The sequence below is a fragment of the Balaenoptera musculus genome, chromosome 11 (genome assembly GCF_009873245.2).
Source record: "Balaenoptera musculus isolate JJ_BM4_2016_0621 chromosome 11, mBalMus1.pri.v3, whole genome shotgun sequence".
Taxonomy (NCBI): domain Eukaryota; kingdom Metazoa; phylum Chordata; class Mammalia; order Artiodactyla; family Balaenopteridae; genus Balaenoptera; species Balaenoptera musculus.
This window is the reverse complement of record NC_045795.1, coordinates 14,708,700-14,730,620: the sequence shown is the minus strand read 5'-3', so window position 1 is coordinate 14,730,620 and position 21,921 is coordinate 14,708,700. Positions and strand designations below refer to the sequence as shown.

The following is a 21,921-nucleotide window of genomic DNA, read 5'->3' as shown; positions in this document are numbered from 1 at the left end:
AAGAGGTCATGGTAGGTGTATTTACACCACAAAAATTGACAAATGCTACAAATCGGGGTCCCCCCTCCACCTTAGAGCCAGTTGTTAAACATTCACTGATCTGCTGCCACGACTCAAGTTGAGAATAGGCTGTTGCATCAAGCAGTGAGGACGGAACGCCGTGAGAACATTCTCGCGAGAGGAGGGACACCCTCTTTGCCAGGGTGAGTGTGCACAGAGTAGGTACAGGTATGTTGTTCCTTGAGATACTATAATGAATGGCTGCTCACTGGTCAGAACCGTCTATTGATCCATCTGAGAGAATTCCTGAGGATACGACCGGAAGAAGTTGAGCAAATGAAAGTAAGTCATAAACAATGCATCAGGCAAGCAGAATTCAGTCAAGAGAAAATTAACCCATTCCTTTGAACCAAGCATGCTTGGTGAGCCTTACAAGTTGAAGCTGGCGTCTTCTTCCTGTTTGCACCCACTGCCAGCACGTAAAATTACATCCCACCTACCTGAAGCCTGTCACGGTTACCTGTGATCCTTTAGAAATCTTTTCCACTACATCCTAAGTTGCTGCTAGAAATTTCCAGCAATTGTGTCTGTGTTTTCCGGTTTGTGGAGGAAATAAATACTTTCAAGGCCCCACTGTTGCCCTGTCCCACCTTCGGAATCCTCAAACTGGGTTTAGTGCTTTCAAATAAACTCCGCTGCTGAATAAAGAAGTTGTTATTCTAGGAATATAGTGCTGAGTGAGAAAAGAGAGTTATCAACTTTGTCTTCCTTATAATTTTCTGGGTCTCTCCCCCACCTTTTTCCCTTAACTTTCCTTTTTAATTTTTTTTCCCATGTGCCATGTTTTCCATGCCAGTCTTATACACAGGGTTTCTTAGGGACTAGAAATGCATAAGAAGCTTAACAAGTGGAGATTTACCTACTAACTCTAGTGGTCACATGGCAGAGTTATCCAGCACTCGTTCAATAGTATTTGTTAATCATGATGTGTGTGATAGACACTGCTCAAGGAATCGTATATCATACCGAGCAGTGGCTCACAAAGTACACGGCGAAACAGTGAGAGGATGCAACCATCAGGCATGTACTTTCTACCTTGACTTGGGTTTAAATTAAATGGCTTCTTATTTGTAACTGTATTTACCTGAACACGCCTGAGTATTGACCTTGTGAATGCCTTTTACTTTCTTTGTTATTTTTAGTTTTTTAGCCTTGCATCTTGGGAAATATTTGGTTTTATTTTTTCTAAGATAATTGCAGAACAATGAAGCATAAACAGTCTTATTTCAGGAACTCTAGACCAGAGCGTAACCAAAGAGGAAAGAACATACTTCCCCGCTGAGCCACAGATAACCCCATAGACTTATCAAAACAAGCCACCAGTGGGCGGTAGAGCCTATGAGAGTGTGTGGGATCTGTGAGTGCCAGCGTCCACTCTGAAAGTGGACACAATTCAGGTTAGTCATACTCTAGGAAATATACTGAGATTGCTATAAAGGGTACTTGTGGGAGACTGCTGTGGATTTGTTCCCCCAAGGGCAGCCATATGTATCAGTGAAATGGTATATGTGTTGGAGGGTGGGGAGGAGGGAGTCAAAATGTTATTTAAAGGATGGCTATAGGTCTTAATGCACGAAAGGATCGCCTCCATACTTCAGTTACCATGCCTGACCTCTCTACCATTCATCACCCTTTTTCTAATAAAAACCTTTGTTATAATGTAAATAATATTAACCACTTATAACGTTTCTTAAGGAATGTCCTAAACAGAGATCTGAATGAGTTTGTCAAATTACATGTACGTTTTCACAGGAAAGGGGAGCTTAGGAAATAAACTGGGGTATAGGCTTTGCAGAGGAGGTTGTGCAGGGGAGGTCAGGAGGTTGCAGGAGAGTACTCTGTGGGGGTGGCCTGAGAAAGAGGGGTATTACTAGGATACAAGATCTACTGCAATCAGCAGAGATACAAAATAACACTGGCCAGAGAGAGAGAACTTTATTTCTTTCTCACTGAATGGCATAGAGAGAGATGGCTGGGGCCAATATTGTGGGGTGGCTTCATGAGGAACCTAGGGACCCAGGGACCCAGGCTCCTTCCCTCTTGTTGCTCCACATGCCTAGAATGTTGTCTTCCCTCTAAGCCTCACTAGCTGAGAATTCTCAAATGTTAGTACACATGTGCTCTCAAACAATTTTGCTCTGCCCTGCTCCACTGCCACTCTACCTGGTAACCACTACATCCTTCCATCCAATAGGTGGTAACACTGGCACTCACAGATCCCACACACTTTCACAGGCTCTACCGCCCACTGGTGGCTTGTTTTCATAAGTCTATGGGGTTATCTGTGGCTCAGCGGGGAAGTATGTTCTTTCCTCTTTGGTTACACTCTGGTCTAGAGTTCCTGAAATAAGACTGTTTATGCTTCATTGTTCTGCAATTATCTTAGAAAAAATAAAACAAAATCATTTCAGCTTTAATATACAGTCTCTGCTCTCCACTGCCCTTGATATGCATCCAGAGAGCTAGGTTGCAAAACACATCTGGGAGATAGCAATCAAGCTGTATTCAGAATCACTTCTCCTCACTTATAATGAAATATTTGTTATAATAAGCTCATTGACCTAGGATACTTCTTCCCCAAAACAAGATCTCTTATCCTCGTCTCTCACTCTAAATACCTTTCTTTGGACCTGCCCTATTAGTTTAGCAGATATGCTCAGATCATTCACATTTAAAGTGGGGATTGAGTGGGCATAGTATTGGATATGGGTTGGGGCATAACATTTTGAAAACCATGATACATGAGAACTGGAACAATGAATTACTTCACTGGGATCCCTCCATAGCATGAGGCATACCATTCAATACAACAAAAGTCTCTGAAATTGTGACATTTGTATTGCTCTAATTAGCCAACTGTCGAGTGCAGCATCCCACTTGAGGGTTGAGTGTATCTGACTGAAACTTCTGTTATGATTCTAAAGTGAATTTAATCTCCCATGTTGTAAATGACAGTGACAATAAATTCTCAGACAACAAAAATAGAGGTTTTATGATCCAGCAATCGTGCTCATTGCTGTTTACCGAAATGAGTTGAAAACTTATGTCCAAAAATATGCACAGGGGTGTTTATGTCAGTTTTATTCACAATTGCCAGAACTTGCAAGCAGCCCAGATGTTCTTCAGTAGGTGAATTAATAAACTGTGGTACATCCAGACAATGGAATATTATTCAGCATTAGAAAGAAATGAGCTATCAAGCCATGAAAAGACAAGGAGGAAACTTAAATGCATGTTAGTAACAAAAGAAGTCAATCTGAGAAAGCTACAAACTGTATGATTCCAAATATATGACATTCTGGAAAAGGCAAAGCTACAGAGACAGTAACAAGTTCAATGGTTGCTAGGAGTTTGGGGAGGGAGGAGTGAATATGTGGAGCGCAGAGGATTTTTAGGGCAGTGAACCTACTCTGAATGATACCATAATGGTGGATATGTGTCATTATACATTTGTCAAAACCCACAGAATGTGACAAGTGACCCCTAGTGTAAAGTATGAACTTTGGGTGATGATAATGTGTCAGTGTACGTTCATCGACTGTGACGTACCACTGTGATGTGGGATATTGACGGTGGGGAGGTGATGCAGTGTAGGGACAGCGTGTAAATGCAAACTCTCTGTACTCTCTGCTTGATTTGGCTGTGAACCTAAAATTGTTCTAAAAAATAAAGTCTATTTAAAAGCAGGAAGTAACCTGGAACTTTCATGAAACAAATATTAACATCCTCAATGTAATCTATATTCCATTAAAATAAATGAAGTCCTACAGTCCACCTATAAAAACGTCTATTCCCAAATTCATGAACCCCAGTATTTCTTCAATAATAATTATACTAATACAGGTAAAATTTTTATTAAAAAAATACTGAATAATTTAAACAAGAAAAAGTTCAAATTCTTCTTTCTTTGGAATTATAGGAATATATCCCATATGTTTCAAACCTGACACACTAAATATAATAATCTGGATGAGATCCATATCACCGTTCCCTGACCTTAAAGAATACAGAGGAGACAGCTGCCAACAGTTGAAATGCGTTAATGTATGCCAGCTACTTGGAATGTATTATTTCATCGTAATCTCTACAACAGCTTTTACACAGATATTATTCCCACTTTACTAATATTTTGCATGAGACAGGGTCAGGATTTGGTCTTACAAACATGTTTTGTTTTGGAGTCCCTAATTCTCCAGGTACCCAAACTCCTAGATAAGAGTACTGGGTTTCCCCAGGTTATTTGCTCAGAATTATATGAGAAAATTTAACAACCGGGCCAGAGGCCTTGAATAGGAGGAAACACTGGAGACCTAGTCCTATGAACTAGAAGTAGGGAAGGATAGCAGAAAAAGTAGGAACTAGTCTAAGGCAGCTAAAACTGGGGTTAAAAGAACCCTCAGGAAGGAGAGCAGCACTACCGATCCCCGATGGGATAAGAAGTGCAGCATTTTCCTAACCAGGATGAGAAGGTTAAAGGAAGATAAGGGAAGGATGGCTACAGATGGAAAAAAAAAGCAGAAAAAAGAAAAGATGAAGAGGAACCACAAGTGGAGGCACCCAGCAATTGTGGGCCAGGGGTGGGGAGTGGGGAGTGGCGGTGATGGTAAGCCATAAAGGGGAAGGAGGGGGTTAAGAATTTAAAACAATTTTATTTTTATATTTTACTTCCGAATCTCAGCTCTAACCAGCTTGAAATTGACCTCACTCTCACCGTTCCATGTACTGATATGGGAAATAGCTTCATTAAAGCAACAATCTACTAAGTTCGTCTTTGAGGCTTTGAATCTGAAATATGGGGATGACCCTGACATTGGAATCCCGGTCACTTGCTCAATGTCAAGGTCAGGATCTTCCCAATATGCCACATCCCTGCCATGGAGTAGGAAGAATAAATAATAATTATTTCTAATAATTGTTGGTTAGCTCAAACCCAACTAACATTTTCTTTCCTTTTTACCCCCTTCCTCCAGATGATTAGACATGTTTCTGGCTCCTGTGTGTGTCTTCTACTTCACTGATGAGAGTTGTGTGAAGCTGCGGTGGTTCTCAAGCCTAGCTGCATATTACACTCACCTGGGCAGCTTTTAGAAATAAAAAGCCTGGGCCTCACCCCAGTAAAACTGAACCAAAACCTTGGGGGCAGGGAGGGCCTGGGCAATGGTAGGTTTCAAACCCTCCCGAGGCGATTCTCATGTGCAGCAAGGGCTTAGAACTACTGATAGAGCATCTTTCTCTCTGAACTGCATGTTCAAAAAAACAAAGGATGAGATGTAATGTATTGAATTCTTGAGCAGGCTTTATATTCTTATATGTGAGCTAGGACCTCTGCTGTGAGATAATTTGTCTGTTGATAAAACTACCTTCAAAATTTTAAAGACTGAGATTTCTTCTTTTCAGCACAAAGAATAGCATATGCCCGTATCAAAAGGAATTTGGATTTAAACAGATCTGGCATTTTTCCTTTATATCTTTTTTTTTTTTTTTTTTTTTGGTCAATTCATTATCATCTTTTCCAAGAAAAAGAGCAAGAAGTGAACATTTCCTCTGTGTAGTCACTTGAATGTGAATGCCAATAATTCCATTCTAAAAAAAACCCAGGTACACAACTAGAGTCTGCTAGGAAGAAAAATTAAATATATTAAATTCACAAGAATAGTTTCCAGATACTGAACCTTTAAATAACTTCAGGTTTTAGAGGGTCACTTATATCTGAAGTGTGACTAGCAACAATAAGAAGCTACAGGATCCTGACAAGTGCTCCAGCACCAGAACATAACATGAAAAACCTGCAAAGAATTCCATCTTTCCTAGAAATATGAGATATTGTTAAAAATTTTAAAACTATTAATTTTTAGAAGGCGGGTGTTTTTCAGGACTCTCTCTTTTAGGACAAAGTCTCTTGTAATTGAATAAAAGTAAAAGGAACATTAAATATCAGCAATTGATGTCACGAGCTAAGGATGTTTCCTTAGATACAGACTAAGTTTCTCTCCCCCAGGGCACCCTGCCATAGGGATTGCTTAGGACGTACGTTTGCACTGATGTGCACATCTGGTAAAATGACATACATGTGACCTTCAGTATTTTCAACCTGCGTGAAGCTTGCAGGCTGCCTTTGTGTTGACTTTCCTCTCTCTAGAGTTTGCAAGAAATTTCCATAGTTTCTAAGTAACTTGGTGTTTTTCACAATCTATATTTTCCATTTATATACATATATATACACACACATGTAACTCTATCCATGATAGAATAAAATCCTGAAACCTCACCTTCTTTATGAAGATTTTAAAAATTGAGTTTTTAAACTGACTAGACATGTTCACGAGACTCTCCTGGTTATTTGCCACCAGTAACTCTTGTATATAAGAACTACATCCCTTTGCTTGATGAAAAGGCAGGGCAAATAGACGCTTTTGTAGCAGGGAAGAACTTTCAGACTCATGAATTTTAGGCTCCATTATGGTTGGCTTGCAAAGACCCCATGTCAGATCTATAAAAATATTTGCAGAATCTTGGTCCTCCTTGTCAAATGGCAGACAGGGAAACATCAAATTCCAAAAGATGTGGTTTTTTTTGTTTATTTGCTGATGATTGCATGGTAGAAAATGAAAACAATCTATTAGATACTGAAAGAACTGATGTATGAAATGTATTATGTATACAAAGCAAACAGTTTAAAAATTTTTTAAAAGGATGGAAAAATCACAAACCCACCATATAGATTTGATGGGTTTGAAACAGACCTGGGTTCCACTCTTGCTTCTATATATCCTTACTTAATATTCAGTGATTTCCAAAGTATCTCCAAGCCTTAGGGTCTCATCTGTAGTACAGCCATAATACTTCCTACCTCACAGGTAGCTGGGAGGGATTACATGAGAAAAGGTTTTCAACACACCTAACATGGCATCTGGAATATATGAGAGATAGGACTTAATAAACGTCAATTACCAACTCCTTCCCCTTTGTCCTTAGAAATGTAAATGCAAAAGTAGTATTACTACCCAGGACTTCAGAGGAGCTGAATTCTGACACTAGATCTTAATAGTTCATTATATTTTTCTCTTGGACCCTGAAAAAGTGCAGGGTGAAGCCAGTTCTTTGAGTATGAAAAGTAAAATAAGATCCCTGTAAGGAAAGCCTGGATGTGTAAGCTGGTGTTGCTGGGTTGCTTTTATCTGGGATCATGATAACCCATTATGAGTGTGCTTCAGCAACCTTGAAAGCGGATAGCAGCAAAGTGCAGCTCACTGTACAACAGCAGTAGGAGACAATGCATCTTTCAAAAATGTTCTGAAATCCTGATCACGGAAGTGTCACAGAGATTAACGGTAAATTACGAAGTAAGTGCATGAAAGTGAGGGTGTGTGAAATCATAATAGGCATCTTCGTTCTGAATTTCTTATTTCCATGTCTTTAGTGAAAGAAGAGACATAATCAAAAGTAGATTGGGAGCACAACCCAGAAGTTGGTCAGGATAATATGGCTTTAAAAGGTGAAGGTCATGTCACCTTCTCCATTTTAGGCTCTATTACACTCCTGAAGACAAAGATAAGCATGTTTCTATTTAATAGACTAGCCACAAAACCAATACAGAGAAATTGTTAATACTTAGTGCAAATGCCACTTGAAGCAAATACCCTCAAGAAAAAGAGACTTTCAGAGCAAAAAGGGACTTTGGAAACAATCTTGCCCAGCTGTATCATTTTACAGGTGAGGAAAATGAAGCCCTAAGATGTAAAGAAGACATGGTGCTTAGTTTCAAAGCCTAGAATTGAACTAAGACCCTCTGAGACCATAGTGGTTCTCTTACCATCATTTGTATGGTTGGGTCTAAGAGTGTGAGTTGAAAGCATTCAAGTACAGCTACTATTTCCACTCTCTAACAGGATTCATTAAAAGTCACAAAACAAGTAAAAGGTGATTTTCACCAACGAAAATGTTTTTATTCTAATTGAAACTATCTATTTCATCATCTATAATTCTGCACAAATTGAAAAGACTAAAAGGGTAGAAGAGAGTGATGGATAGGTTTTTCACATGGGGTTTAAGTGGAAGTAGTTTGATATAAAAAATTATTTTATTTTCTTATTAGGTTTATAAAATTTGGCAACCATGCCCATTTCCCTGAAAGTACTGCCTTCGGATTATACAATTTGGAGGTCAAGAATAATTAATGCTTCAAAGTCCTTCTCCTTCTTTGCCCAACTCCTGTTCAAATTTGTCTTCTTGAAAGAAAAAAAAAAAAAAAAGGCCCTGCAAAGTCTTGCCCAAGCCTGAGAAAGCTTTATGTTAGGTTGTAGGGAAAAACAGGGCAAAATAATATAAACAGCAACCCTGACAGCTGAGATGAGAGCCCTTCTCACCGTGCTTTCCCTGGCTGCTCTGTCAAGATCTTGATGCCTGGTGACGAATAGACTGCATGTGTGCAACAGAAGATAAAAATGATCTCTGCTGGCCCTTTCCCAGCCACAGATGTCATGGCCTTGACCTTAAATATCTTATTGCAGCCCCAGTTTGCTGAAATGCTCGAAGGCAAAATACTCTGTGTCACTCCACCTCAGTGCGGTGAGAGGCTCCCAGAGCCTGGGAATGCGTTCATATTTGGTGATGCCTTCCTGCGTCACTAAAGCAATCAGATGGATCCAGCCTGAGAAGACAATAAGGGCTGGACAAAAGCCGAGAGGGCAAACAGATGGGTAATAATCCCCTCTTTTATTATTTGTGCCTATGGAGAATTATTCAGCAGAATTGAATTCTCTGATGAACAGAGCCCCAGACGGCTTTATGCAGTTAAAATTATGGGATTTTTCCTTTCTATTTGCTTCTGTGCTTTGAGAGAGATGGTAAGATGATATTCTTATTCATAACAGTAGTGATTATTTGCAAAATAAAAAGGGATCCACTGATGTTTGTGACAATCAATAGTGTGATGCCAGGGAGTGCGAGCTCCATTCAGCCAGAGCCCCTTCATCGTGGATCAGGATATATATGGGACATTTGTCAACACCCTCTGTAAGTTCCCAGGGTCTATGATGGACAGGGCTCTGGAAAAGAGATGGGACATCTGCTATTCAGAATTGATTTTGGAAATCAGAATGACCCAGAGGGCCAAGCACATAATAACCGCCCCCCTGCATTTCATAAGTTTTGAAATAATTCAGTAATCTGTGACTTAGAAAGCTTCAGCCAATTGATTTGGGAAACAGAAGTCCCCCATAACCCAGGATTAGGAGGCTGGAAAGTGAGGAGGCACTGGCTGCAATGGAAGGTGCACGGGCTACTTTCCTATTTTACATGCCCTCCCATGTCCTCAGTCCACTGCATGGCTCCCCGAGGGTCCTGCAGGCAGTGTGGGTACCAGCGGACAGCAGGGGTGAGGCACAAACTCTAGGGCTGCTTGCCACTGCAGGGCACCCCAGCCAACTGCTGCTATAATCTTGCTGAGTGTAGCTTTTGTAGGCTTACATTCCCCAGAAATGTAGCAGGAAAGGTCTTCTAAGCTTAGGCTTAGAACCTGACCAGATGTGGAAGAATTCTTTCAGACTCGATTACCTTTGTTTGGGGGCTGCTGTTCAACAGGTGTTTAAAAAAGAGTAAGTAGTATAATATCCTATGTTATTGCATACCCTGGGAAAAAAATCTATTTCTCATCAAAGATGTTTTGTTACACAAACAGAAAAACAAACAACAATAATAGCTACTATTTATTGCGTTACTAAGGACGTGTGTGTGTGTGTACACTTACAGTGTGTATGTGGATATATATCTTTAGAAGTTAAGTGACTTTCTTAAGATAATACAATTAGTAAACTTTGGAGCCTAGGACTGTCTGATTCCAAACCTCAAGGTCCTTCTACAAAACCAAGCTACCGCATCTCTTGCACTTAGTTGCAATTGATCCTACACTGCCTTATCCTCTTAACTCTCTTTTCATATTTCCTTAACTACATTGTAAGCAACTTGAGAGCAGGAGCCCCATTCTATATTTGTCTTCCCCACAAAACCAAATAGGAGTCTAGAGAACACTCTCTTCAGGCCACGACCAAACTTCCTTGTGATGAAAGTCTATTGTATACATCCTGTGATTATTCGATACTGTTATGAGACCTCAAGACCTCATTTCGTTCGAAAGACATGGTGGGAATAGTTGGGATCAGACTACTGAGGGCCTTGTATGCCATTTGTGGCATAGACACTGCTCACTGGATATCCATGTGCCCCTACATTTCCCAGCCTCTCCACATTGGCAGCATTTGGGACATACAACTAGTTCTGAGGGATGGGCTGTGAGCAGAAATGACATGCATCTGGACCATGGCACTTAAGAGTTAATGTTCCTTTTCCATTCTTCTCTTTCCTCATCATGGTGCCATGAGATGGTAGCATCACAAGATACACAAAGCCTGCATTTCTCAGTAATTGGATGAAAACTCTTTCATCAGACTTTGCTAGTGAAAGACACTTTTGTTTTCCTAAGCCACTGAGATTATAGGGGTTTACATACTACTACTGCAAACCCTATCTTTTAAAAATTTATATACTGTGCCATAAGATTTGGACTTTATTTTAATGGAATTGGCAAATTAGAAGCTTTCGTATAGGGAAGCAGCAATGGAAAATATCTTAACTATCAAATTAGCTCTTTTTAAAATCATTTCCTTGTATTTTCTTTCCTACCGGCATTTCCCCAAGGTCATTTACTTTTCACTCATTCATTCAACAACCGATTGTTAATCATCTTATTTATCCACTAGGATATGTCTGGTATGGGACATTCAGAGATGATGATCTGGTTATTTATTAAATATAGAAATAAAGCATATTATATGCCAGACACTGTTCTGGTACTTGTCAAATATTTACTTATTTAATCCTCATAGCAATGCTAGAATGCACTATCATTATCCTCATTTTATATATTAAGGAAACTGGAACCCAGAGAGATTAAGTAACTTGCCCAAGGTCACAGAGCTGCTAGTGGGAAAAATAGGACTTGAACCCAGGCTGTCTTCCTCCAGAATCTGGGCTCTAATCCACCAAGTATGTTGATGACAGTGTGATAGTCTAATCAGTGCAGAAGATGGAGTCCTAACAGACCGTGATGGCCAACTTGGTCCTCCTCCCCCCAACCCCACCCCATGGGCCTTACTGAAGCTGAAAATTCCCTCCTTCTAATGCATCACAAATATCATCCTGGGAGTTAGGTTAAGACCAGGAAATTCTCAGAAAAATGCTGAGAGAACTAACAGGGAATTGATCCCATCTCTGCATTCCCTTAATGTTTTCTTTGCATTCCTATTAAGCCACTGCTCATACCACATCTTTATTTACTTACTTAGTTATACACAAGTTTTATTCATTTTGGTATGCTTACAGCACTTACCTCACTACACAAATATGCAGAGTAAATGTCTGACAGATGATGTAAATGAAAGAATGAGTAATATAACCTAAGCCATATCTACAGCTAAAATTTTAGTATCTTTGGATATTTCTGGTGAAATGGTGGGGTAGACAATCCAGCAGTTAATAAATTCTCTTTCTGCCATATTATCAATCCTGATGATATAACACTTTGAACAAGTATTAACACTTAATTATTGTTCCAACTGTGGAGTAATATTTCTATTCTAGTTCTGAGAAAATAATAAAGGGCATATACTGATTATTTAGTATGAGTTAGACAGTTGCTATGGACTAAATGTTTGTATCCCCCAAGTTCATATGTTGAACCCCAGTTCCCAAAGTGTTGGTATTTCAAGGTGGGAAATTTGTGAGATAATTAAGTCATGAGGGTATAGTCCTTGTGACGGGGATTAGTACCTTTATAAGAAGAAACATGAGAGAGATGATCTCTCTCACCAACATGTGAGTATACAGCAAGAAGGCATTCATCTGCAAAGCAAGAAGAGGGTCCTCAGCAGGAACAGAGTCAGCCAGCACTGAGATTTTGGACTTCCCAGCCTCCAGAAATGTGAGAAATGTTTGTTGTTTAAGCCACTCAGTCTATTTGTTATAGCAGCCTGAACTAAGCAGTCTCATAAGGACTTTATATATAACTTATTTAACCCTCATAGTCATATACAGCCAATTCTCATCATTCATGGTCGTTATGTTCTACAATACTGATCTGATGCTTCTAGGAGAAATAAAGGGTTAGGTTCCTGAAAGCATCTGGTTGAAATATTTTCTTTGACTGGTCAATACAAAATCTTGTTTTATGTGTGTTTCTGTTGAAAGACACTTTATTTAATATATGATATTGATTAATTTACGTTGAACTCATGGCCAATAGCATGCAGACCAACTCATGCCTGAACAAAGCTTATCTAATGCATATATTTTCTCCATAAGGCACATCACAGCCCTCTTGCACTTAGAAGCACCAGATAGCATTTAATACTACGCTTAGGGTCATTTTAAACAGTGAAATCACCAATAAAAGCACAAATATGTTAAACACGTGGCACTAAATAGACCATAAAAAGGACAATTGTTTACGGTATGAGAGCTGAAACAAGTCAGAGCATCACCTTGTGCAACCTCAGCTGGGAGTGTGCATGCTGGGCAACTCAAAATTTTCACCTTTCTTTGCATGTTTGCAAATGACCACAAAAATGCCATGAGTATTGATCTTGGGGTCATAAATAAGTTGTAGCGAGAGTAGGTAAATTCACAAACATGGAATCTGTGAATAATGAGTGCACAGGATGAATGCCTGTGTTCTCCCCGAATTTGTATGTTGAAGCTCTACCCCCCAGTGTGGCTGGACTTGGAGGTGGGGCATCCAAGAAAGTAAATTAAGGTTAAATGAGATCATAAGGGTGAGGCCCTGATCTGATAGGATTAGTGCCCTTAGAAGAAACATGGGCGAGCTCCCCACTCCAGCTTATAAATACTGAGAAGAAGCCACATGAGGACATGGTGAGAGGGCAGCTGTCTGCAAGCTGGGAGGAAAGCTCTCACCAGAAACTGAATCAGCCTGAACCTTGATCTTGGACTTCTAGGTTCCAGAATTGTAAAAAAAAAGTAAATTAAATCTCTTTTGTTTAAGTTAATCAGTCTATGGTATTTTGTAATAACAGCTGAGTAGACTAAGACAATGAGGATCAACTATACTATTATAACTCCACTTTAAGGATGAGGAAATTCAGGCACAGAGATCATATGTAACTAGCACATAATGATAATATCTACTATATTTAATGGACCAAACTTCAAACCTAAGCAGTCTGAGTCCAGATTATATGTTTTAAGTGCTGGAACATGTTGCTGGACTACTTCCCTTGATGAGACCACATGATTAGGCTGCCCTTCCATTTGAGCTCTGAAACACAGCTCTTCCTTTCCTGACAATATAGGTTCTCCTGCAGCTCTCAGATTCCCTAATGGCTCAAGACTTAACAAAAGAGCAGAATATAGATATGACACATTCTTTGAGAGCTGGGAGATGATCCTCCTGCCTGGATAGGACTGGAACACCAGTTCTCTCAGCTTCCTGCAGTGGGTCAATCTCCTCTTGAAAATTTCCTCTCCTTGGTCATTTTGTGTCCATTAACCAGGGAGAAAGCTTTCCCAGTGCACTGTCCATATTACTATATTGTAACAATTGAAACTATTAATTACTTTCTTTCCATATGTCTGAGTGCAGCCAACATACTTTATTTAGTGATACTTGGGTTCATTGATTCTTAATACTTTTTGGGTCATGGACCATTTTGATAATCTCAGGAAAATGATTGACAGATTCCCCCAGAAAAACGCACATGCAGAATGACATAGAAGTTTTGCATAAATTTCAGAAGCTCAGGTACCTTCTCCCTTCTGAAAACCCTTGCTGTATTGATAGCCATCTCATTGACACAGAAAGGATGGAAGCCTCTGCTCAACTCAACACAGTGTTAATGACAGCAAATGGACCATCTAGATGGGAAGGATGGGCATGAATGTGAAGGTGGGTCTCTGGTCATTGCAGAGCCTCTTGTTTCATTACATCAGGCTTACCTTTATCTAGTATTTCAGCACCTCGTCTTTATTCTCACAGTCCTTTAGCTGTTTGCAAGCCCTTCTCACTCTTAAACAGGAGCAAAGCACAACACTTACGTGTAAAGAGAGAAACGTTCTGCTTCCCTTCAGAGGCGCATTGGTTTCTGAACCTTGGGAAATGGGTGATGTTACCACATGGTCAGGCAGAGTTTCCAATGGCAACTGAAAGCAGAATAGCAGGAAACCAGTTCAACAGCTGACACCAAAATGCTTTTCCATATGTAAAGCTGTCTTAAACCCACAAGAGACACTGAGAATAAACTTTGTGCTTTCTTTTCTCTTTGCTTAATACCAAATGGGTCAGAGAGAAGCGCTGGACACTTTTAAAAATGCACTTATAATTTTGAATCCAAGCTGTGAGAGTACCCATTGGAGACAACTGTTCTCTCATGGCCTGCTTTGAATAAACAATCACGGCTCTGTGCGATATTACTTCTTAACTAGATTCTAGCATTGAACTCTTGGCTCGCCATGGTTACTTGCATTTTAAACCAGCGTCTCCTTTTCCTTCCCCTTGGCTAAGATTCCTGCTTACTTGGCAGTGGCTCCTTCTCATTTGAACTTTTGCCCTCTTTTAATCTCCACCAAATTTTAGTCTAAAAGAACCTTTCACAGGCACTTTTTGTTACTCTGAGTTTCTTTCTTGTGTGAGAACCAGCTTAGGGAGCTGGTTACTGGAAAACACTCAAGGGCCTCTCTTCCTTCTCTGGGAAGCCACCAGTGACAGGCTGTTTTGTGTGTATAATTTCCTTTAAAAAAAAAAAAATCGAGGAAGCACAAGATGCAAGCTGTTTGCTGAAAACAAAATATTTGCTTTCAAAAGCAAGTGAACACACACATATTTGCATGTGTCCATGTGGCTTTGCTCTTGTCCATTCCAGGGCTGCTCCTCCTTATTTCCCTAGCATATAGCACTGTTGAAATTATTTCAGATCAAAAGCCAAACCAGTGAAGTCTTTATTCCCTCCCAACTTCCCATACCAGTTACATTTCAGTGAGGCGTTCCAGGTCCTCAACACCTGTGGAACCCATTTCCCTTTCAAAAGAATAACCAGTATGTCAAGCCCTCTTCTCATTTAACCGTTGGACGATCTGCTTCCCACTTAAGCAGAGCCTACCGTTTACTCGGAACCACATGCTTCTGCCTGCCCATTCTGTGGATTCACGCCCATGCCTGGGCTATAGACACTCAGTTCTGTTGTGCTCTCCTTGCTCACTCTAGCCATGCCTAAGCACCCAGCCACGGCAGTTCCTTTCCCTGGATCAAATGCACCATCTCTCTACATTCCTTTTCCTGAACCTCAGAACATATAGGTCTGTTCAGAGCCATGAGCCCCACCAACAATCTAGTGTCCAGCTGAAGCTGGAACCTACTTCACAGCCTGATAATTCCATTCTACAAATTCTCCTCTACCCCTTGCTGAATATTCTAGACCTTCTCTCTCTTTCTTTTCACTCTGTCACTCTCAGTGACCTTCTTGCCCTCTACTTGACTCAGAAGATAGTTTACTGGCTTACACTACTCCTTTTGCTCACACTCATTCTTTTTTCACACCCGTCATCCAGTCTTATAGGGCAGATAAACTTCCTCTTTCAGAAAGCCAATCCCTCCATCTGTGTGAGCTCTTGATAAAGTTCTTCCAGATGCAGAGGAGCTGTGCTCCACATTTTCTTCACAATCACACCTATTTACTGTCTACCAGCTCCTACTCTTCTGCCTTCAAACATGCTGAAGTTATTAACAACAACAGCAAATTTCCAAGCAAACTTTCCTGCTCTGTATGTTCTTCTTACTACCATCCAGCTTCTTTCCATCCTTATAACCCCACACTTGAATTGTCTCTATCTGCCACTTTTATCCCCTCATCCCCCCTCCTCTGCTCTCTCATGCCCTTTCGCTCGCTTTCATCTTCACCGTCCTCCTAGGAATTTTCTCATGAAGGTCATCGATCGACACAAGGATGCCCTTCACGTTCAGTCTCCTCATCTTCTCCACTACAAATGGCCTGCTTTTAAGATAAAACTCTTATTTTCTGGTTATCACAATGTTTTGATTTCCTCTCCTTTTATGCCTTCTGCTTCTTTATGGGTTCTGCTTTCCAAGGTTCATTCCTTAACTCAGTTACATTTATCAAAAAAATTTTTTGGATGTTGGCTCCATCATAACTCAAATGTAATGAGATGTGGAATAAGACTTTTCTTATTATCTGGAGACTATAGCTCAAGCTTCAATCTCGAGGATAATAGGTCATAGGAAGGGCTGACATTCACCTAGTAGCTAAAATATAGACACACTTCTGGGCAGTTGGCAAATAGACACTTCCCTGAGCTCTACTGCTCCACTACATTGGCCTCGTCCCTGGAACCTCCCTGATTTTCTAATGATCCAGCAAATAGATAGTGGATCCTGGATCATCAAGGCCTTTCCAGAATGATGTTTTAACATCATGGTCTGAATCCATTCCAGTGGTCTGCCATGATGGCCATTAAACACACTGAATACCTCTGTCAATAAGTCTCTCTATGTTCTAAAAAGCAGCCAAAAAGTTAACCTCAAAGGTTTCCTAAGAAGTGATCAGATGGTAACTTCTTTTTCCTTCACACTTACCCCATCCACTCTATGTAAGCGAAAGATAGGAGTGCCTGGAGAGGGAGATAAGTTGTGGAAGGAGAATTATCCACCTAATAACAAGTGCTTTTACCAGGAAAAATGCATATGAAGAAGGGAAGGAAGGCTTTCCCCACTAACCAAGTAAGAGGGGCTCCCTGAGACTTTGAATGTCTGCAAAAGAAACCAGATCATACCCTCAAATCGGATACTTTCAAGATGCAGATTTTTAGCCTTACTCAGTGCATCAAATTTTGATGAAGGAGGCCTTGGGAGCACTTGCCATTTAGGAGGAATTTATGTGTGTTCCTGAAGTTTGACAGTGTCCATAAAAATAGGTATTGGAACCTGCTGCCCATCTGGAAAAATCAGAAGATAAATGGCTGGCTGCAGTTGCCTTTTATGGCAAGACAAGGAAGGGAGAGTGGCTTGGGGAGTAGAGTACCCATAGTCTGGCACGAAAACAAGGAATGAATTTCTTTTTAGACCAAGTGATCTTGAGCTGTCTTGATGGACTCAAACTTTAAAAAATGCTTCTGGGGAAGTGGGGATCCAAACAGGATGGATCCCTCAGGACAAAGGCTGAAAGGATGTCACTCTTGGTTAGCTGGAAAGTACATCACCCATGTCACGAAGCAATGATCTGGAACAATCTCAGTGAACAGTGTTTGGAGATATTGGCTGAAGAACTCAAAAAAAAGTTATACATGAGAAAGCAGTATTTAGAAGCTTGCTATAATGGAGAACACACTGGCCATTTCCTATTAGCCAAGACAGAACTACAAAAAACGGCAGCTAAATAAAGGCTTGAAAGAGAAAGGAAGAAATCCAAAAGTTGAGTTCATGGCTTGTTCCCTACTGCAGGCCAGAGCCATGTGTCTGCCCTAAACCGTGAAAAGAAAGACTCTCAAATCAAATTAAATAAGAGACTGGAATTTTTATTTAAACTTGCTGAGACTTTTTTACTTTCTGAAAGTGAGCAATATGTACCTAAATATTCTTATAATCTAAAATGACTAGGAAACTAAGAATCACCTCAACAAATAATAGGAATAAATTAGAGATATGACTAGCCGTGTTAAAAGACAGAAATTAGAGAAAAATAAAATTATTTTCTCTGTGTACCCCTGCTCAATAACTAGTTATACATGTTTTCAACTATTTTATATTTTATTTATTTATTTTATTTTATATTTTGATTACTAATGCACTTTTATTATTGTGATATTGTGATTTATAATAAGAAATAAATATTTGGTCTTTGTCCATTATCCCTGGCACATAGCTCCTAAAAACCTTGGACTTCCCTAAGTGATGGGAGTTGGGAATGTGTCTTTTGTTATGTTAATGAGGGGACTTTTGGACACAACCTAAGGATAGGGACTTGTTGTCAGGAGAACCAACCACAGAATTAAAGGGTTGGAACCTTCAGTCCCACCCCCGCATGACCCCCGGGGAGGGGAGAAGGGTTGGAGGTTGAATCCTGTTTACTATTTTTATCATTAGTAGATAGCATGATACATGGAAATTCAACAAATCATTTTTGGATTAATTAACTGTTAAAATAAGTAAATTTAGCCATAGAAAAGAACTGTCTGTCTCATTACCAGTTTTACATTCCTATACCAGCATATCCAGGAATTAAATGGGCTTGACTTTTGAACAAAACCAAGGAACAGGATAGTTTCATATAAAGAGAAATGGATTATTCTAGAATAAATATCCAAAGAAAAGAAAGGAAGATTTTCTTTGTGAAACACCCATCAGCTAAATTCTCTTCTGGAATCAAAATTCCATACACCTCTAAAAGATGCCCAATAATGTGAACTAAGTGGATTTTGGAATGGCTGGCTGATGGATGATGACATTAGCTGACTTTGGAATGTTCGGGGTTTATACCTCAATTATACATCATATTCTATCAAATCTAACATGACGTTAATTGTTATATGCACCATTATTTTACATACCTTCAAAAAAGAAAAGAAAAACCTGCTGATTATGATACAGTGTTTAGGAAATTTCTATTGTAAGATACACTTCAATATTAGAGATATTAAAATGTGAATAAAAAGTATATCTTAAACTCAGTTAAATATGTTAGATAAGAGTCAGAATTGTAGATTGAGGAAGAACCTAAGACTTCATCCAATCTAATCTTCATCAATTTACAAATGAACTGAGAACTCAAAGAGTTTAAGTACAGACAGGAACACAGAAATAGAGCAAGTCAATCAACCTGTGAGACCAGATGGGCTGCTTTGTTCCAGTGTTAACATTTCATAATTCTGTGCACTAAAATTAATATTAAAAAAGAGACTCAGGGGAAATATATGTCATCATAATATGACAAATGTCTCCTTTTTATGTTAGAGATAGATAATTTATCTCAACAAATATGTAACTTTAAATTCTCTATCCTCAAATACCTGAATCCTAGCATCTTCCCCAGTGAATCCAGGGTTTGCCTAGAAAGAGAAACCTGAATCCAGTTTTTGGTCATCAAGGAAATACCTAATGAGATATATGTAAATCTAATGGTATACTGGATTTCTTTTCCTCTGCTCCTTGAATATCTTTCATTGGATCAAAGACTATTTTTATGGTGTTAGGCTATGTGATATTTCACATGAAGAACAAATCAAATTTGCCATAATTATGATACATTTAAAATTCACTACTTCTAATGGCAACTTTAAACTTGATTTTCTTCAGTAAATTTTAGCCTGCTTGCCACACAGCGCTGTAAGTCTTGTTTTTAAAAGCCACTTATTCACCTTCTCTTTCCTTCATTTTCCCCTTCCCTTAACACCGCAATTGAAAAACTCCCCCTGGCCTCCACCCCCTCTCAAATTCCCCCACCTACCTGAAACCTCAGGCCCTCCTTTCATTACCTTGCTAATAACAAAAGCATCTTCATTTTCTCTGGAACTCATGCAGAAGAAACATTTTAAGCTCAACTAAATAATTACCCACCTATTTTCTATTTCCTCCCAAGGAAAAAAAAATCCTGACTGACTGAAAAATCACCAGGTTGTCACCAGAATCCTTAATATGAAACCTTCCTTACAATCTTCCTTCTTCAGCTTTCTGGTTTTGATGTGGGAAGTGGCAAAATTAAGGGCATTTGTGGGTTGTATTAGATAAACGAAGGTGTATTTAATTGAACCAGTCATCGTGAATGCATTCAGCATATGACTGACATGCCAAAGGGGACCACGCGCATGAGTGCTGCGTGGGTATCTTCCAGTTTACCACCGACCCCTTCAGCAGGCCTGCGAGGTACCTGGAGGAATGCACTCAAAGCAAGGCTCACAGTACAGGGGCAACAGTTTGGAGGATGGTCGGGGGCTGCCAGCTACAGAATGACGTACCCAAGCAAGTAAAGACAAAGCCTCTCTTGGCAGATACAAATTCCAGTTGCTTCATCATCTTCATTTTGCAGCAAACACTCTGCTTGGAAAGGATGAAAGAAAATCATTATTTTAGTGAAGAATGCCTCTGACAACGCCACCTCAAAATTGTCTATTAATCCTTACTACTTATAAATACATACATACATACACGACACACACACACACACACACGTATACATACACAATACACACACATACATACAGAGCCAATATTTTAATTGGCAAAAAGCCCTTTCTGAAGCCAGAGTTGGCCCCTGAACGAGACTGTGATTTAGCAAAGCGTGACTTGCTGTCCTCTCACTTCTCTTAATGCCACCTTTCTTCTCCCTGTCTCATCTCAAAATGTCTCATTCCTGTTCTCTGACAGGTTTAAACTCCTTCCTGCTAACGTGCTTACTAATAACTAAGTACATATTTCAAAATTACTACCATATCTGAGGCCTTTTTACTGGTAGCGAAAGGGTCTTCAAAGGCTGAGAGTAATTCAATGTGAAATGTGAACTTGGTAACTGGGAATGAGAAAATAAATCTCATTATTTCTTGGTCTTTTCAGCAGTTTGGTGGCCAAGAGGAGTCTATTTTATATATCATTTTCTTCTGCCAAAATACATTATCCATAGATATTTTCAAAAATATGGGAGCTGGAAAAGATCTTAACAGTCATCTTAAACCATCTCCACATTTTATAGACTTAGAAACTGAGGCCCAGAGAGGCAAGAGAGTTATTGCCAGAGGTAATCCCCACCCATCATCAGATTCCCAGGATAGTAGTTTCTAGAAATCTTGTCTTGGTAAAACTAACATTGCTTAAGGGCCCTGAATTTCTGGCACTTAAAGTTAAATAATTTATCATATGTCATTTGGGAAGGCTGAAGAACTATGTCTAACTTAAGGACCCCCATGTTTGATGGCATATCCAAACTCAACCAGTTTATTTCTATCAACAGGTCAACGGTTGCTTAAAAGGAGTCTTTCAGCTTAATCCTATGGAGCCACATAGCCCTTGTTAAAATGATATTGAACACCTCTGTAGTGGAAAGAAGCAGTCTGTTCCAGTCCTCTAGGTGAGAAAGCCTTTGTAAAATCTTTTTGGCTATTTGCTTCTAGCACTATGGCTGACCAGGTGCTCTGAAGTCCTCCTACCATACTTTACACAGGACACAGTCTTCAAAACATTGTTGTTTGCATTTGAGTTGGTGGAGATTTTCAGATTCCTTCCTTAACCCCTGCCATGTAAATTAGAGTAGATAACTGGGGACAGTAATCAGGGGTCAGAAGGAACAGGCATGACCTGAGGATGGATCAGGATCACAGCACTGCTGCTGGGGACTGAGTCTTGGGCAAAAGCAAAGTAGGAAAGTTAAGTCTAAGATTTTTGAACTGGCTGAAGGCTTTCAAGGTAAACAGAAGCTTCCAGTTATGGGCAACCAAAGCCACAGGCAGAAAGCACACCCACTCTGAAAGAAAGCCTTCTCAATTTTGAACCTACAAAATCTCACCAAAGAAATCAAGTAATGTGTTCATAATCAAAGATCATTAGCAAACAAAAAGGCCAGCTGTATTAGTTATCTGTTGCTGTATAACAAATTATCCTAAAACTTAGCTTTAAATGACAATAAACATTTATTATATCCCCCAGTTTCTGAGGTTCAGGAACTTGAGGATCTGGAATTTGGGTCCTGGCTCAGGGTCTCTCAAAAAGTTGTGGTCATCTGAAAGCTTGACTGGGGCCGAGGATCCACTTCCAAAGGGACTCACTGACTTGGCTGGCATGTTGGTGTTGGTGTT

General features: G+C 39.7%; 1 long non-coding RNA gene across 1 annotated transcript in view; it reads right to left on the bottom strand.

Moving 5' to 3' along the window:
• LOC118903862 overlaps positions 1-20,173 on the bottom strand; it is a 146,938-nt gene extending 126,765 nt beyond the window's left edge. Inside the window, exons 1-2 of the long non-coding RNA XR_005021883.1 lie at positions 20,092-20,173; positions 14,167-14,271 (exon numbers count right to left, since the gene is read on the bottom strand). This is a non-coding gene — a long non-coding RNA (uncharacterized LOC118903862). The remainder of the gene's footprint in view (positions 1-14,166; positions 14,272-20,091) is intronic.
• Between the last annotated feature and the right edge of the window lie 1,748 nt (positions 20,174-21,921).